Consider the following 2,176-nt stretch of genomic DNA (forward strand, 5'->3'; position numbering starts at 1 on the left):
ATTATGCGCATCAAATAAGTGTAACTCTGATAGCTAAAGATGCCTTACCCCGCCGGCACACTTCGAGTATAATAATGCTTTAAAATATATTTCGAAACCCTAATAAAGGGCAGTAAAAACAATATCCCATAGATAGCCTTCGCAAAAACAGTGTTAAGGTATCTTTGATCACTGCACGCGTCGAGCCGCGAACAATGGGACGATATTCGATTCCCGGTCAAGGCAAACCAAGTGAGGATTATGACAAAGTTAAACTTGAGATTTACGCAGGATTTTTTTACAGGATTGTATGTATCATTGATGGGGTTTGGATGGGATTCATCCCACGCATTTATTAGCTTTATTAGCTTATTGAAAAATATTCGTTTTGAAGAAAAGGAGCTCTATTTTGAAGCTACATTTATGTAGTATCCTGCGGTTCCTATGGTCTTGTACACGGCCGTTATTATAGACATAGAAATACACTCTCATAATCCCCATTATTAAAGAAAAACAAAGAAATAAAGCCTGCCCAAGCGGAGTCCGATTGATCACGATCATTTATCACCCGAAGTACGAACTGCTTAGACAAATTCACAATAAATTATGTTAATTAAGCTTTTGTACCCTAAAAACCTTGGGTCAGACAAACGCATATACCACAGGCAAGGCTAACCTCAGCAGTTGATGTACTTGTTTACGACCACAAAACACTTCAACAATAAACAATGAATGAGCAAACTGCCAGCTGAAACAAAGTGGATGCATCCATTCTGTCCGACGGCTAAGGTCCTATTGAAAGCATCCTTCTTGTAAGGCTAAGGATGAAATAAAAATTGATGTTTCTATGTACATACGCTAGAGCCTAAGTAAATAATTGCCTACGCAATCTTTTTTTTCGTATTCATTAAATCATATCGACTTGTGCCATTAATTTATTAGGTACTATATTAATTTGGTTGATTAATTTGCAAGATGACGTAGATGTAGTCTTGAGTTATATCAATTTCCACTTGACATGGGCACAAAATAAACCTCTAAAAAGGTTTCATTACCACTAAAGAAAATAAGAAGAGTCTGACACTGGTGTCCCTGGTGATATGACCTCAGTGTTAAAGCCCACACGAAAGATTTAGAGAAAGGATTACCTAAGTGCGTGTCTTTAAATTATGTACCTACTTAGTCTAATTTGTGTTTCTTTTTCACTTTGTAGTCAGACTGTAAAATTGATTCGAAGCCTGAAGCGATTTAAAATGTTGTTTAAATGAGATTAAACCTAGTGTTTAAATATTAAACCGGACTTCCTTGATGATCATTAAAATCGTATCAGATTCAGTGGTTGTGAAATTATTTAGGTTAATACTCTTGTAATAGCGGCGGTTCCGTTCGGTCAACTTATTTTGGTAACCTCGTCCTTGCTTTGGTAGACTTGGAATTAAATGCATAATAATAAAATTGTTTTAGCTTCACAACAATTATCTAGCCCCAAACTAAAAAGTGCTAAATCTATGGCGACTAGTAACAAATAAGCTTAAGTACTCGTAGTTACAAACGACCAAACCACATGGCCGTGATTCAAGTGTGTGCTCATCACACTACATTTTCCTTCAGCGGAATTCGAACATAAATAAAGATTTAAACACGGCCCTTCAGACCAGGCGGATTAAAATCAATTCTAAAAATTTGTGTTCGTTTTATCATGTAATAAATACCTTTCAAGAAGAATCTACATAATCTAGATTGCCTTCTGTCCCATAAAAAAATCATCATTTCTATTAAAATAAGATAAAACATTATCACGCAATTGCAAAAAAGGCACCGGACTTGAAATGTACATATTGGAGGCGCCGGGTATCGATCCCGGTACCTCTCGCACGCTAAGCGAGCGCTCTACCATCTGAGCTACGCCCCCGGTAACAGTTGGCGCGAAATTAAGCATCATACTACGGATGTTGATATTTGGTAAGTCAATTTCTATCATTATTTTTTCATTTTTAAGGGAAAAATGAATTATCCTGCCTGCCTAGATTAATGAATTAGCCTGTCATAATCCTCAAAACCGTTTTTATAATGCATACCCACAAAATATAAATGTGATCCATAACTATAATTTCTGAATAACAACAAAATATAAGGAACCACACATTGGGCAGCACTTAGCATCTTCAAACATAAACACAATAATATAACGCGTAAA

General features: G+C 36.2%; 1 non-coding gene across 1 annotated transcript; it reads right to left on the reverse strand.

Moving 5' to 3' along the window:
- Positions 1-1,818: 1,818 nt before the first annotated feature.
- Positions 1,819-1,891, reverse strand: Trnaa-agc (transfer RNA alanine (anticodon AGC)). The gene has a single exon. It is a non-coding gene; the product is annotated as a tRNA-Ala (tRNA).
- Between the last annotated feature and the right edge of the window lie 285 nt (positions 1,892-2,176).

Source organism: Ostrinia nubilalis, chromosome 11 (genome assembly GCF_963855985.1).
Source record: "Ostrinia nubilalis chromosome 11, ilOstNubi1.1, whole genome shotgun sequence".
Taxonomy (NCBI): domain Eukaryota; kingdom Metazoa; phylum Arthropoda; class Insecta; order Lepidoptera; family Crambidae; genus Ostrinia; species Ostrinia nubilalis.